Raw genomic sequence first — 15,944 nt, 5'->3', positions numbered from 1 at the left:
TGAGAGAGAGCTCAAGCAGGGTGAGGAACAGGGATAGGGAGAAGCAGATTCCCTATTGAGCAGGGAGCTGTATGCAGGGCTTGATCCCAGGATCCTGGGACCATATCCTGAGCCACAGACAGACACTTAACCAACTGAGCCCTCCAGGGGCCCCTGGAGAGAGAATCTTAAGCAGACTCCTTGCTGAGTGTAGAGCCTGATTCAGGGCTCAAGACCCTGAAGCCATGACCTGAGTTGAAATTAAGAGTTAGGCACTTAACAGACTGAGCCATCCAGGTGCCCCTGTATTTCTAGATTCCTTTTTTTTTTTTTAATTTTTTTTTTTTTTTTTATTTGACAGACAGATCACAAGTAGGCAGAGAGGCAGGCAGAGAGAGACAGGAGGAGGCAGGCTCCCTGCAGAGCAGAGAGCCTGATGCGGGACTCGATCCCAAGACCCTGAGATCATGACCTGAGCCGAAGGCAGAGGCTTTAACCACTGAGCCACCCAGGCACCCCTGTATTTCTAGATTCTTAAGCATTTCCTAGGCAGATAAAGAATTTTACTTCTAATTTCTGATTTATATGGAATTGTTCTACCCATGGGGCGCCTGGGTGGCTCAGTGGGTTGAGCCTCTGCCTTCGGCTCAGGTCATGGTCTCAGGGTCCTGGGATCGAGCCCCGCATCAGGCTCTCTGCTCAGCGGGGAGCCTGCTTCCCCTTCTTTCTCTGCCTGCCGCTCTACCTGCTTGTGATCTCTTTCTCTTCAAATAAATAAAATCTTTTAAAAAAAATAAAAGAATTGGTATACCCATATCCTTTTCTGAAGTTGTTTGTGTAATAATAATAGTTCTTGTTTTTATTTCTAAATTATTTTTATTACCATATAGTGTATTTGCCCCAGGGGTACAGGTCTGTGAATCGTCAGGCTTACACATTTCACAGCACTCACCCTAGCACATACGTTCCCCAATGTCCACCACCCAGCCACCCCATCCCTCCCCCACCCCGCCCAGAGAACCTCAGTTTGTTTCGTGAGATTGAGTTTCTTATGTTTGTCTCCCTCCTGATCCCATCTTGTTTCATTTTTTCTTTCCCTGTCCCCCAATGACCCCCCAACCCTGCTCTCAAATTCCTCATACCAGGGAGATCATACGATAATTGTCTTTCTCTGATTGACTGATTTCATTCAGCATAATACCCTCTAGTTCCATCTGTGTCATCACAAATGGCAAGATCTTGTTTTTTTGATGGCTGCATAGTATTCCATTGTATGTATATATAAACACCACATCTTTATCCATACGTCTGTTGGTGGACATCTAGGTTCTTTCCATAGTTTGGCTATTGTGGACATTGCTGCTATAAACATTGGGGTACACGTGCCCCTTTGGATCACTACATTTGTATCTTTAGGGTAAATACCCAGTAGTGCAAGTGCTGGGTCACAGGATAGCTCTATTTTCAACTTTTTGAGGAATCTCCATGCTGTTTTCCAGAGTGGCTGCACCAGCTTGCAATTAGTATTTCTTCTTTATTTTTTAAAAAAGATTTTATATATTTATTTGACAGAGATCACAAGTAGGCAGAGAGGCAGGCAGAGAGAGAGCGGGATGCAGGCTCCCTTGGTGAGCAGAGAGCCTGATGCGGGGCTCGATCCCAGGACCCTGGGATCATGATCTGAGCTAAAGGCAGAGGTTTTAACCCACTGAGCCACCCAGGTGCCCTAATTAGTTATATTTTAAATGAATTTCCTTCTTCCTGGTATTAGTGATCTGTGTCTTCATTCTCTCTTTGGTCAATCTAGCCAGAGATTTACCGATGTTATTGCTACTTTTAAAGAAGTAGCTTTCATTTTCCTTGATTTTGCTCTATTTATTTTCTGTTTCACTGAAGCAGAATCATTTTATTTCTTTCCTTCCACTTTGAGCTAACTTCCCCTTTCCTTTTCTGGCTTATTCAAATGGAAGCTTATATCACTAGTTTTAGGCCGTTTTTCTTTTCTCATATAAATACTTAAAAGCTAACATTTTTCCTTGTGGTACTGCATTAGCTGAATTCCACAAATGTTGATATGTTGTTTTCATAATCATTCAAGAAAAGGTATCTTCTGATTTCTTACTTTCTTCCTCTTTCTTTCTTTCTTTCTTTCTTTCTTTCTTTCTTTCTTTCTTTCTTCTCCTTCCTTCCCTCCTCCCTTCCTTCCTTGTTTTGTTCAGACAGAGGGCATGTGGTGGTGGGGGGCCAGGGAGGGAGAGAGAATCTTCGCAGGCTCCACACCCAGCACAGAGCTCATTGGGAGGTTTGATCTCATGACCCTGAGATCATGACCTGAGCCGAAACCAAGAGTTAGACACTTAACCTTTGAGCCACCCCAGTTACCCCTGACAGTATTTTCTGATTTCTTGTGATTTTTTTCTTTGATTGTGACTTATGTAGAAATCTATTCAATTTCCAAATAGTTGAGGCATTTTTCAAATACATTTTTATTACTGATTTCTCAATTAGTTCCATTATGTAATCAGACAACATATGCTGTATATTAACACTTTCAAGTTCAGGACTTGTTTTATGGGCCAAGTGACGGCCTATCTTTGTGAATGTTCCACATGCCCTTGGGAAGTATTTGTGCTGTGCCGTTATTTGGGTGTGAGCACTCTACACGTGGCACTTAGGTCACATTACTGATGGGCTTGTTGAAGTATCCTCTGTCTTTCCTGATTTCCTTTCTACTTTTTGTCACTGAGAAATGAGTGTTGAACTCACTAATTATAACTGTGGATTTGTATTTTTCTCCTTTAACGTTGTCAACTTTTGTGTGTTTTGCAGCCCTGGTTTTAGGTACATAAACATTTAAAATTGCTGGTTTTCTTGTGTCCCTGTGTTTATCTCCGGTATTTTTTCAAGCCCGAGATCCTCTGTGTCTGAGAGGTGATGCCTCTGTCTCGGGGCTTGATTAGTGCTTCCAGGGCACGATGGTTCTTTCTCCTTTAACCTAAATATGTTAGCGTATTTAAAGTGTGTTTCTTAGAGACAGCTCATTGTTGGGTCTTTTTCATCCAGTCTGGTAAGTAGTATTTGTACTTAGTCTAAACTTTGTTTGCTTTCAATATTGATGTGGCTGATTTTATTTATTAAAATATTTTATTTATTTATTGGGCAGAGAGAGAGAGCAGAAGCAGACAGAGAGGGAGAAGCAGGCTTCCCACGGAGCGGAGGCTGACGCGGGGCTCGACCCCAGGACCCTGGGATCATGACCTGAGCTGAAGGCAGAGGCTTAGCCCACTGAGCCCGCAGGCGCTGACTTTAAAACTCCCACCCCTGCTGTTGCTCTGTTGCTCAGCGGCTTTGTCCCCATTTTCCTGACTTCTGGGTTGAGTAGTTATTGGTACTTCACTTCATCTCCGTTTTCCTATTTGCTGTCCCTATTTGTTTACTTCGTTGCTCTCTGTTTTACAGTGTGTATGCGTCCTAGTCTCCTTTCACATCCATTGTGAGAAACCTGCGTTCTCTCCTGTCCCTGCCCACCCTTTCTGTGTCCTTTGTTGTACGTTTTACTGTTAAATATGTTCTTAGGAACATACCATAATTACTTTTACTTTACACAGTAATCTTTTTTTTTATTTTAAAGATTTTATTTTACCTGAGAGAGAGAGAGTGCGTGCTTGCGTAAGTGGGGGGAGGGGCAGAAGGAGAAGCAGGGTCCCTGCTGAGCAGGGAGCTGGACAGAAGGCTCCAACCCAGGACCCTGAGATCATGACCCGAGCCGAAGGCAGACCCAACCGACTGAGCCACCAGGTGCCCCTATTTTAATGCAATTTTAACATTAGAAGAAAGAGGCTTTTACATTTACTCACACATTTACTATTTCTGGCCCGAGCTTACAGTTTGTTTCCTGCAACCTGAATAATGTGCTTATCATTTCCTTTATTGCAGGTGCCCCAAGGCAAGTTTCAGCTCTGGTCTGCTGAAAATATCTGTGTTTTGTCTTCAGTTTTGAAAGATACTTTTGCTGGACATGAAGTTTTAGGGTGACGGGTTTTCTTTCTTCACCTTGAAGATGTCCTTCCATTGCCCTATTACTTCTGATGAACATTTGCAGTCATCTCTGGCTTTGTTTCTTGTTCTATCTTTTTCTCCTCTAGGTGCTTCTAAGATCTCATCAGTGGCTTTCGGCCATTTGGCTATGATGTGCATTGGTATGTTTTTGTTTTCATCCCAGTCGGGGTTTATTGGCTTTGTTATTGGTTTTGGATTTATTATTTCCATCAAATTTAGAATCTTTTCCATTATGGCTCTTTCTCTCTCTTTTTAAGATTTAATTTTTAAGTAATCTGTACCCCCAGCGTGGGGCTCGAACTCACAGTCCCGAGATTAAGCTTCACATGCTCCTACTCCTCCAAATGAGCCCATCTGGCTATTACACTGAGTGGTGGTGGGTGCTGGTGGCACAGGGGCAAGTCTTGCCCTGCCTTGGGGTGTGGGGAGTGCCCTGGTGTGTAGCGTGCGGTGGACACGTGCTGTGGAACAAGTCGCTGGGGCAGTAGCATGAGAGGGTGGCTGGGTGGAGCACAGTTCCAGGTGAGGCGAAAGGGCTCAGGGCTGGGTGTCCACACACCCCAGGGGTATAGGGACATCTGATCAGGGTTTGGGCTAAGAGGTCTCCCACGGCAATGGACTGCTGGGATCCCAGTTGCTCCCCATGCCCGTGTCCCCTCACCAAGGGAATGAGCCAAAGCCACGTGCCTGAGCACGTGCCTTCATGGTTAAGGTCTTCCCGTCCATGAACCAGGTTCACTGGACTTCCCATGAGGGGTCTGCACACCCTCCTAGCTCTTCCTGGGATGGCGCTGTTCCCCTAGGTCATCCCTCTTGGGGTCTCCCACTCAGTCTTTAGGAGGGGATCACGTAGGGGGCTAGGTCTCCCCAGCTCCCCAACCTTTGACAAGTACCAGGACAGCCACAGTTGTGCTCCATGCAGAGGGAGCCAGGTGGAGGCCCCAGGAGCAAAAAGATCGCCCCTGGGTGTGGTTCAGCATCACCTGGAGAGTTTTAACAGCCCCTGGGGTTGCCCTACTGGAGCACAGGCTGATTTAATTAGTTCAGGCATCCTCCAGGGTCATGTTTTTATTCTTAAACTTTTTGAGATAAGTATAGATTTTTATCCACGTGTAAGGTGTAACACGGAGGGTTTGTGTATTCTGTTTGCCCCGCCTACGCCAGTGGCAGCATCGTGAAGACTGTAGTACAACATTACAATCAGGAGATGGACATTGATACCAGGATACCAAGATTTGCTCACCAGAAGATCTCTCCCTACGCTTTTATGGCCATATTCACTTCCCTTCCGCCTAAAACCCCTCCTTCTCAGCTAGCAACCATTAATGTTTTCTCTGCTTCTATAATTTTGTCATATCAACAATGTTATATCAATGGAATCATGCAGTATTGTGGACTCGATCTGCTGGGGCCAGATCTCCAGCTTCCAGGGGTATCAAGTCTGGTGGTAGGTACTAGCATAAAACAGACCTACAGACCACTGGAATACTGTAAAGCCCAGGGATAAACTGTTCTGTATACAGTCAGAGGTTTTCTAGCAGTGGTGCCAAGAACATTCAGTGGGGAAAGGATGGTCTTGTCAGGAGATGGTGCTGGGGAAACTGAACACCCACGTTCGAGAGAAGGGATGTTCGGCTCTCACCTAACACCGTATGCAAAAACTATATAAAAACTAACTGCAAGTGAACCAAAGGCATAAACTTAATAGTTAAAGCCATAGAACTCCCAGGGAAAAACGCAGGGAGACGGATATGATGTCTTGGGTGGGGAACTAGGGATTCCTTCCACCACACTAAGTGTTTGACTTTTTGTGGTTGTTACTTTTAAAATTTTACTTTACTTTCCCACTATTCATTGCTAGTAGCAACGTAAGGGATTTTTATGTTCTTTGACCTCACTTAATTCACTCATTAGCTTGAGTGTTTGTGTGAAGATTTCTTAGGATTTTCCTAGAAACAGTCATGTCATCTTTGGATAGTAAGTTTCACTTCCTTCTCTGTCGTCTTGAGGGCTGGAGTTTTCTTCGTCTCTCACATTGGCTTGGACCTTTGAGAAGCTGAGCGGAAGCCGGGAGTGGTCGGCCTTGCCTTATTCGGGATCTGAGAGGGACGGTGTTCAGTATTTGTTAAACACGAGACTGGCTGGAGGTCTGGCTGGTGGAGGAGGCTCTCCTGAATTCCTTGTTAAGAGTTTTCATTGGAATTGGATGCTGAATTTTAACAAATGCCTTTTCTGCTTCTGTTGAGGTAATCCTATGACTTGATTGGGTTTTCTCATTCATTCTGTGTTTTTAAGGGGGGGCAGGGACAGAGGGAGAGAGAGAATCTTAATCAGGCTTAGCATGGAGCCCCCGGCATGGGGCTCGATCTCGCGACCCTGAGATCATGACCTGAGCCAAAATCAGGAGTCGGACACCTAACTGACCTGGCCCCTGGGTGTCCCTCCTCATCCTAAGTGGGTGATTGTGTTGCCTCCTTTTCAAATGATTTAGGAGCAGGTGGGGAAGCCATTTTGAATAAAGCTGATGCCTTGCTCCTGAAAACATAAAATCTCCAGCCGAAGGTCGTACTCAGGAACACATTTAACAATCAGACGTAAACACCCGTGAGTGTCAAAAGGAAAAACGGAATGAATGATTATCACAACATTCAGAGGGGTAGCTGCCGGGAGGAGGGGGGCAAGCGAGGCAGACGTGAGTGGAGAGGGTCCTGCAGTCTCCAGGCGGTGACTGCACGAGCGCGGCTCACGAGGGCGACGTTCCCCAGCAGGCCGATATTCTCCGGCCCTTCCAGCCCCGAGTCCCCGCCTCCACCGACTTTGCATTGTTGGAGGACTCCACTTGGTCGTGACCTAGAGTTCTCTGTACATGTTGCTGTATCGGGCTTCCTGACGTTTTGTTAGGAACGTGTGTGTCCGGGGTGCCTGGGTGGCTCCATCCTTTAAGCCTCTGACTCTAGATTTCGGCTCAGGTCATGATCTTGGGGTTGTGGGATTGAGCACCCCCTCCTCCCCCCAGGCTCCGTGCTCAGCCGGGAGCCTGCTTGAGACTCTCTCTCTGCCCCTGCCCTGCTCCTGCTCTTTCTCTTTCTCTCAATAAATAAGCGGGGGGAGTGGGAGAGGGGGAAGCAGGCTCCCCTCCGAGCAGAGAGCCCGATGCGGGACTCGATCCCAGGACCCTGAGATCATGACCTGAGCCGAAGGCAGATGCTTAACCAACTGAGCCACCCAGGCGCCCCATAAATAAATCTTTAAGAACATAATGTCTGTGTGCTGAAGAGAGAGACGGTCCTGCGCTTTTCCATAACGTCTGTCAGGTTTTGGCGTCCGGGCTTCGCAGGCCGCCAGGAGCCGAGCGGGTGGTGGCTGTCCGTCCGCCTGTATCTTGGGGGTTTCGGACGCGGGCGCTGCTCCTTCTTAAGGGTTTGGTGGAGTTGGCCTGTGAGCCAGCTGAGGCTGCTCTTTTCTCCAGGGGAAGAGTGTTTCTTTCTCTTTTCTCAGTTTCACGATGTGCTTTTAAGGGAATTTATGCGTTTCACCCAGTCGCTGACCTCGGTGGACCTTTGCCGCACGGGGCCCTTCGCGCCGCAGTTGGTGTGTGTGATCCGGAGTGAGGTCTCGTTCTTTCATTCCCCGGATGGGGAACTAGGCACCTTCCTCCCACTGGTTTGTCTCTTCTCGGGGCATCTTGGAGACCAGCCTCTCCTGGATCTCGGGGCCCCTGTGCTGCCTGGGAAAGGCACAAGTGCCCCTGGCGGCAGGAGACGTGGTGGTTCTGAGCAGAGCTGCGGGCGAAGCTGGAGCTGAGCAGACCCCGGCCGCCCAGTGCAGGGGAGGGGTGGCTTAGTGCCCAGCCCCAGGAAGGGTGCCCATGGTTCTGGGGGAAGGCTGCGACAGGTCCTCGTCCGTGGGGGAAGTGCAGGAGGACGTCTCTGCATGAGGTACCCTGGGCGTGGGCTGTCTGGGCTCGTGTCCTGCAGAGGAACCCAGGCTGCCTCAGTGGGCTCTTAGCCCCCACTTCTGCAGGTCCATGGGCGAAGTGGAGCTGCCGGCTTCTGGCCCTCAGTGGCAGCTCTCAGCCGCCATTTGTGCCCCACCGTGCCTTGCTCTCTAGAATGTCTGGGCCCGTGCGTATGGAAGGTAAAACTCAGTCGCCCCAGCTGTCCTGTTTTCTGCAGTGATGCTGGCCCCTCCCCACCCTCAGCCATGCCTTCTGCTCTGGAGCAGACCCTGCAGAAGCAGTTGTGAGCCCCGTGTTTCCCGACTCCCCTGGTCCACTGAGCAGGTGCAGCTGGGGTCAGGCGGGGCCTTGGGACTGCAGCCTCGCTCACTCGTTGTCTCCCCAGATCAGCTGCTTCTCTGCACCTGCCTTTCCCCAGAGCCACCCCAGCACTACCGTCTACCGTCTCCCCGATGGATGTGCCCCAGGTGAGCCCCCAGCGCCCAGCGCCTCCATGGGGAGGGGCTCCTGATGATAGCTTCAGAGATCAGCAGCTGCCAGCCCGCAGCTCTCATCTGTGGAGTTGGGGGGGAAGGTGACCATTTACATTAAGACCGTGGTAGGTGGGGGCTTCTGACTCCTGATTGCAGCTCAGGTTGTGATCTCAGGATCCTGGGATCGAGCCCCACGTCGGGCTCCCCGCTCAGCATGGAATCTGCTTGAGGACCTCTCTCTCGCTCTCTCTGCCCCTCTCCCTGCTTTCTCACTCTCTCTAAAATAAATAAGTAAATCTTTAAAAAAAAAAAAAAGACTGTGGTAGATGTCCTAGAGAACCGCTCTCCTCGGTGCTAGGCCAGCAAGAGCAACCGCAGCTCGGTCCTGGAGGCGCGTTTTATGTGCTTCTCCCCACTCCGGGGCTACAAGTCCCACATCAGGTCTGCCCGCTTGCGTCCTGCGGAGAACCACTTCCTGGCTCATGGATTGCAGCCCAAGGGAGAGGGAGCGAGCTCTGGGGTGTCTCCTCTTACAAGGACGCTAACCCTGTGGGGTCAGGGACGCACCCTTAGGATCTTTTAACCATAATCACTCTCTTAGAGGCTGCACTCTCAACTACAGCCATCCCGGGGGTCAGGGATTCCACATGTGAGTTTGGGGGGACGCACACAGCCCGTGACAGGCGTCTTCCCTGGGGAAGCCTCAGGCCTCTTGAGGTTTTTCCTCCTTGGGGACTGTCCCCCTTCTTTTCTTCCAGCCTGAACATGCGAGTTTTAGCTTCTTCATTTCTCACTGTCCTGCAGCCTCTGGAGAGGCCGTGTCTGACGTCCTGCTCCTGGTGCGAGCTGTCTGTGTTACAGGAGCCAGGCAGGGACCTTTGAGGACTTGTGCACACAGTTCTTGGGAAGAGTGGCAGCATCTGGACCTTGGCCAGCAGGGCCTCTCCTGGGGCTGCTGCTGGGCCATTTCAGGAGCTTGGCTTCACAGGGTAAGGGCTGTGCCGTTGGCCTCCAGAACCTGTCTGGTGCCTGGCTGGCCCTGGAACCTCGAGGCCAGGCTGAGGGGGCTGGGAACCCGGGTTCTTGTCCTGTGTGCTGTAAAGGGGCCGACTCTGGCCAAGAGCATTTCTCCATGCCGCCCTGGAGGCAGCCCCATCTTCCTCCATCAGACCTTTCCACGGTTAGCTTTCAAGCTGCGGGAAACTTCCGTGGGCCTTTCGCAACAGCAGGGTCATGTGGGGAGAGCCCATCTGGCTTCCCGTGATGCCCCCATTCCCTTCTCCATTTCCGGTGTCTCTGCTTCAGGGGTGACATCTCTGGAGGACCGCCCACGGGCTGGCCTGAGCCCTGGCATGCTTGCTCTGTGTGTACAAATGAAACGGAACCTTTTCTGTCTTTTGAGAAGGATTCCATGGTCCCAGACCAGACCTCGTCTCTCCTGCAACAGCGAGCTGAGCCGAGTTTCGGGAAGCCAGAGGAGTTGGTGCCCAGGGCATCTGCTGATGGCATTTTCCTCTCACAGTGGAACAGTGGGGTGTGCAGCTGCTTTGCGAGCTGGGCTGCAGGACGCCGAGGGTGCAGCGGCCGTGTTCCTGCACTGAGCGCTTCCCTGGGGAGTGCCAAGCACAGGGACGGTGTGAGGCGGGACAGGAGGGCCGTGTGGCCTGCAGTTTGGGTCAGGTCTGCAGGAGATGCTGGCTGGTGTGGATCCCCAGGTCAGAGACCCAGTTGGAAGGACGCTTACGGCCTGGAGGGTGAGTGGCCCAGAACCAGGCAGGGCTGCACAACTTCTGGGCACCGGGACCCCCTGGCAGGGCCCTGCTGCTGGGACTCCCCAGCCCCCTGCACTGTCCCAGAGCCCACCCGCTGGGGCCCTTGGAGCTCACCTGACTATGAGGCAATGGTGGGGGACACTGGACTCAATTTTCCGTTTTCTGCCATTTGCAGTTTTAGCTCCTCTGTGTGCTCCTCTGTCCCTCCCGTGCCACTTTGCTGGAGTGAGTCCCTTGTTCGACTGACCTGAGCCGAAGGGACAGACTTTCCTCTGGTAGCTTCTCTCCCTGCCCCCGGGGCCCCGGTACGCTCTTCCTTAGGTCGGGGTCCTCCAGCTTGTGCCCTGTGACCCCCGTGACCCCCAGAAGCACAGCCCCTGCGGCCAGCACCTGCGTCACTTGCGAGCACTTCAGAGGGTCAGGAAAGCCACCTTCGTTGGCCAGACCTTGCGGCCAGAGCTGTGCTCCGCAAACCCTCCGCGAGCGGCCCTGGCTACGTGGCCACTGCTCTCCCGGCGCCGCCCTCCCGTGCAGCCTCTCCGGCCGCGCTCAGCGCCTAGTGCTTGTTTGTTCCTGGTCGCGAACAAGGGCCCTTGGCAACGGTGGTCTCCTGGGGTCCTGTGGCCAGACCCTGGTACTCGCTGACGCAGGCCTGCGTGGGGTCTGCTGGTCCTTGGGCCTCGCCCCTGCCTCTGCTCTCAGGAGCACTGCTGAGACCGGGGTCTGCCCAGGGTCTGTTTGCGATCGTCTCCTGCTGCCCCAGCCCTGCTCACTGCTCGCTCTCCGAAGTACATACGTGAGTAAATAAATAAACACGTTCATTCTTTTATTCATTCATTCGAAAGATGGGGGCGCCTGGGGGGCTCAGTGGGTTAAGCCGCTGCCTTCGGCTCAGGTCATGATCTCAGGGTCCTGGGATCGAGCCCCACATCGGGCTCTCTGCTCAGTGGGGAGCCTGCTTCCTCCTCTCTCTGCTGCCTCTCTGCCTCCTTGTGACCTCTCTCTCTCTGTCAAATAAATAAATAAATAAAATATTTTAAAAAAATAAAAAATAAATACAAATAAAACACACGTACTGAAGATGGTTGAGAACAGCCGCTAAGCCTTCAAGTGACAGAATCTGTCCTTGTGCTCGGCCCCGTCACACAACCCCGCGGGCTGGGCAGCCTACGCAGCACACGGGTTTCTCGCAGCCCTGGAGGCTGGAAGTCTGAGACCGGGGTGCCGGCAGGGCCGGGTTCTGGCGAGGACCCACTTCCTGGCCTGCACACGGCCCCCTCCTCGCTGTGTTCTTACCTGGTGGTGCGGGGAGCTCTGCCGTCCGATCTTACCGGGGCACAAACGCCTTCGTGGGGGCCCACCCTCATGACCTCATCTGACCCGATCACCTGCCGACGGCCCCACCTTCAAGCACAGCACACCGGGGTTGGCGCTTCAACGTAGGAATCTGAGGGGACAACTGGGTTCATGGCAGGAGCCTCCCTGGGTCAGTCGGGCTGCAGACCAGCTGGAGGAGGGCGCTGCTCCCACAGCACAGGCCTGGAGCGGCGAGTAAAGCCAGGGGCCACGGCCCCCAAGGTCCCCAGCATACATGGGGGTCTGCACAATGGAGTGCGGGAGCGTCCGGCACCCACAGACTCCAGCCGCTTCCGGCAGCGCCAGTGTTTTTCTCCCAGTGCGGAGCCGTCGGGCAGGGAGGCGGCCGGTGTGTTCCCACCGACACGTGGAGCTGCGAAGGCCTTGGAAGGGCATTTGAGCGCGGGTTGTAGTGGCCCGACCCGGATCCGTGGGCAGGAGGCGCTGAGGATGACACTCGCCCCAGCCCTGTCCTGCGGGAACCAGCTGTCTGGTCCCTGCTTCGGGGTTTTCATCTCTCGCTTCTTGACACAATTGTGTGGAAGGAAGCGGGAGCGGCACAGAGCTGTGCAGCCCCTGTGTTCCGTCCGCTGACGCGCCTGGAAGGATGCGAGTGGGCCATGCGGGTGCTCCGGGCCGTGGAACCGGGCGGGGCCAGGCTCCACACGGCCCCTCGCTCACCCGGCCCGGCTGGCTGGGCTGCGCCGGCAGGCTGCGTCCCGTCTGAAGTTGTCTGTGCTCGGCTCTGTGGGCAGATGCTGGGGTATACCGAGTGACGGCTCACGCAGGGGGATCACGGAGTGTGGCCACGGAAGGCCACGGCGAGGTCTGCATCTCAGCCCTCGCTGCCACCAGAAGCAGCGTGCGTATGGAAAGATGGACAGGAGTTAAGGGGGACACGCTAGTGCTTGGGCGAGGCATGTCCTCCCACTGAACGCGTTTCCTCCTCCCTGCGGCCTCCCCTGGCCCCTCAGTCGTCTCTCCTGAGAACCCTCTGTTCCAGGAGCTTCGTAAGGGGACCCGAGGACCGGCACCAGTGTGCCGGCTGGCAGCTCCCACCAGATCCCCGTGGACACCGCCGACATCCTGTACTTCCCCAGAAGACCCCTCGGCTGCGCACCCCAGGCGCGTCTGCAGTTGTGGAGGCGTGAGCGTCCCACAGCCCTCTGGGCCTCTGCGTCTCCATCCACAAACTCTGTGCGCCCGTTGTATGCTGGCCACGGAGCACCGAGGTCAGGTTTGGACAATATCCCCACGTCCCTGGGGGCAGAGTGACCCATGAGAGGAAGTATCAGCCTTCTCAGAGAAGGCAAGCCTGGCCAGCAGCGCGCTGCCCCCATTATGCTGCCTCTTTTATTTTTATTTTTTTAAAGATTTTATTTATTCATTTGACAGACAGAGATCACAAGGAGGCAGAGAGGCAGGCAGAGAGGTGGGGGGGGAAGCAGGCTCCCCACTGAGCAGAAAAGCCCGACGTGGGGCTCGATCCCAGGACCCTGGGATCACAGGGATCACAACCCGAGCCGAAGGCAGAGGCTTAACCCACTGAGCCCCCAGGCCCCTATGCTGCCTCTTTTATCTGCAGTTTTTGGGACGGAGGACACGAGCCTGCTCTGAGCCAGAATACATGTTTCACTGGGGGCCGGCCACTCACCCCTCTCCCCGGGGGGACACTCAGAGCGCCCTGTGGGTTGGCCTGGGCCCCGTGTGCCATATGGAGGTCCCTCCTCCTTCCGCACACGTTCTCCCCCCAGCAGCTGCCGCCATCCCGTCTTTGGTCTTCTCGGGAGCCTGGGACCCCCCATTTGGGTCCTAGAAAGCCCAGGTGGTATAGTGTCGCTCCTTCATCCCTGTCCTTTAGGACCCTTTGAGAGCCCCTCACCGGGAGGCCCCAGGGTCTGACTGTCTGATGAGAAGCTGCGGACAGTCACGGCAGGAAGGGTGCAGTGAGGTGGTTCCCTTGATCAATTACTCAGGCGACTTTTGTCTAGAAAAGAGAGCCAAGTGCATGTTGTTTTAGTGACATTTATTCCACGTTACAGTTCAACATGAGCTCATTGAATACAGTGGGAGGCAGAGTGGAAAGCGGGAGATCCCGGCCTCTGGCCTGTCCCCAGGGGAATTCTGTGACTGCCGGAGCGAGTCCCCCAGGGCTTGTCACATGCTGCGTGAATGAGCCTGTGATTTCCGTTTGTTTGCCTCACGCTTGCGGAGCCCCACGTCCGTCCACAGGTGCTGGGCTGGTCTGCCGTGGGCCTTCCTTGTCCCCGTCCTCTCAACACCACCACGGGCTGCTGTACTATGCGTCCTGCCAGAGGACGTGTCTGTGCCGACTGTGCCACCGTGTGTGTGCACACGGGCTGGGGCAGTTTCCTGGGGCGGCTGAAGACGACAGAAATTTGTCTTCTGGGTACTGCAGCCGGAAGCCTGAGGCCCAGGTGGAAGCCGTGCTGCCCCTGAAGCCTGCGGGGGAGAGTCTTTCCGGGGTCCTGCATGCGGTGGTGCCTATGACACCTGGGGCGCCCAGGCCTACAAGCGCGGCTCTGCCTCTGCCGTCAGGGGTGTTCCTGCGTCTGTCTTCATGTGCCCATCTTCTTACAAGGACACTGATCCCCCTGGACGAGGGCCCACCCTGCACCCATGTGAGTGCTGTAGCCTTGTTTCCAGATAAGCTCGCACTCGAAGCTAGGTCTTGAACGTGTCTTTTGGGGGACACAATTCAATACACAACACACAGCGGAACAGGGTCCTAGGAGACAGCGGAATCGAAGGATGTCTGCTTCAGACGGAGGAGCAGCACCGGCCGGCAGGCCCTCCACGCTCTGCTCCCCGCCCCCCATGATGCTTCTTCTCCTGCGCCCTTCTGAGGCCTGGGCAGTGTGGGGGAGGGGGGCTTCTTCTCCAGGTCGTGCACCTGCTTATCCTGGTGTGTGGTTGGCTTTTTCTTTACATCATCATAAAGACTTATCCTTTCTCTATGCTATTAGTTTATTTTATTTGAAAGCTGAAAAAGGTCATTGGCTCTTTTCTGGGAGGGGACAGAGCATGGCTGTAGGTGATCCCCACTCTCTGGGCTGGCCTGGAAGTTCCAGGGCAAGGGATTCAGGCAGCGATGGGGAAAACCCCATGGGACTTGGGGCCGGAGCCACAGAGCAGTGGGCAGGTGCTGAGGGGACAGAGGAGGACAGTCATGACAATCTGAGGGAGGCCTGGACTGCAGGTGCCCAGCTGGGTCGACCACCCAGTGGGCACCCTGCAGGCTGGGTGTCCTATGTGGCCCAGCCTCAGGGGCCCGAGGGGTCACACTCGCCTCCATCCTCCTAGTGGTTTCAGGGCAGTGGCTGGACAGGGCAGACCACGGCTGAGTTTTAGCAGCTTGTTTAGACGAGAGAGGCCAGAAAGCTGCTCAAGGACAAGGGAGCGGCAGAACCAGCTCAGCAGGACTTCTAAAGTAAACATTATCCAATCAAAACACACATACACATGCGTCTCACATGCCGAGTGTCAGCTGGATGAATTTTCACAAGGAAAGTAATGATGTCTGATTTGTGGGTCATCTTGTTCTCAGTAGCTTCTAGACCGGGAAGGTTTTTTGTTTTTTGTTTTTCGTTTTTTCAGACTGGGAAGGTGTGATGGAAATCTAAAGCATTCTGAGGGTTAGGAGGAGGGAAAATGTATTATCTTCATGAATTATGAACTTAAATGTGCATGTTTCCATTTCTCAAGTGAGCACTAAAAGAGGAGAAGAAGAGTTGATTTCCATACAAGTAGAGGAAAACAAATGAAACATGAAAAGAGAAAGAAAACACAAAGTATAAAATAAACTGAAAAAAAAAAAAAACAAAACCCACTGGGAGCCCCTGGGTGGCTCAGTGGATTAAGCATGGGCCTTCAGCTCAGGTCATGATCCCAGGGTGCTGGGATCCAGCCCCACATCGCCTAGTTTGGTGGGGGGGGGGGGGTCCCTGCTCAGTGGGGAGTCTGCTTTTCCCTCTGCATGCCCCTCCCCCACTTGCACGCACATATTCTCTCTCAAATAAATAAAATCTTTTAAAAAATACTACCAGTAGGTGCTTCCTCCTCTCTCTCTGCCTGCCTCTCTGCTTACTTGTGATTTCTCTCTGTCGAATAAATAAATAAAATCTTTAAAAAAAAAAAAAAAAGGGGCGCCTGGGTGGCTCAGTGGGTTGGGCCGCTGCCTTCGGCTCAGGTCATGATCTCAGGGTCCTGGGTTCGAGCCCCGCATCGGGCTTTCTGCTCAGCAGGGAGCCTGCTTCCTCCTCTCTCTCTGCCTGCCTCTCTGCCTACTGGTGATTTCTCTCTGTCGAATAAATAAATAAAATCTTT

Source organism: Lutra lutra, chromosome 4, assembly GCF_902655055.1.
Source record: "Lutra lutra chromosome 4, mLutLut1.2, whole genome shotgun sequence".
Lineage (NCBI taxonomy): Eukaryota > Metazoa > Chordata > Mammalia > Carnivora > Mustelidae > Lutra > Lutra lutra.
This window is presented reverse-complemented; position numbering follows the sequence as displayed.